General features: G+C 36.4%; 1 protein-coding gene across 3 annotated transcripts in view; it reads right to left on the bottom strand.

The window, feature by feature from the left end:
• TRIM37 (tripartite motif containing 37) overlaps nt 1-538 on the bottom strand; it is an 88,548-nt gene that overhangs the window by 25,913 nt on the left and 62,097 nt on the right. The gene's annotated exons all lie outside the window — the stretch shown is intronic.

Raw genomic sequence — 538 nt, forward strand, 5'->3', positions numbered from 1 at the left:
GGGAGGGGGGGGGGGGGGGGGTAAGGGCAGAGGGGGGGGGGGGAACCGGGTGGAGGGGAGCTATGGGGGAAAAAAAGAGAAACAACTATAATAATCTGAACAATAAAGATTTAATTAAAAAAAAGATGGAGGATTAACACTTAATATTCTAATTACTGTTTTGCATATGTCTCCCCCATAAGACTGAATATATTTAATTTCATCTTTGCATTATCTAACAAAAACTCAATGACTGTCATGTAGGTGGCTTAATATATTAACTGAATAAGCAGATAAACTATCTTATACATTTTCCCCTCCTGTAAATGTCTAGTAAGACATGTCCTTTAATGTAATCAAGTATCCATTTTGCCTTCCCCTTTGCTTAATGACCTAGTAAATAAAATTCAGTGGCACAAAAGATGTTGTGTTTAGATTAAGGACATCAGATATTGCCTCAATAGCTTTTTTTTTTTTAAATATACTTTTATTGATTTCAGAGAGAGAGGGAGAGATAGATAGAAACATCAATGATGAGAGGGAATCATTGATCGGCTGC

This window comes from Myotis brandtii, unplaced genomic scaffold, assembly GCF_000412655.1.
Source record: "Myotis brandtii unplaced genomic scaffold, ASM41265v1 scaffold1170, whole genome shotgun sequence".
Lineage (NCBI taxonomy): Eukaryota > Metazoa > Chordata > Mammalia > Chiroptera > Vespertilionidae > Myotis > Myotis brandtii.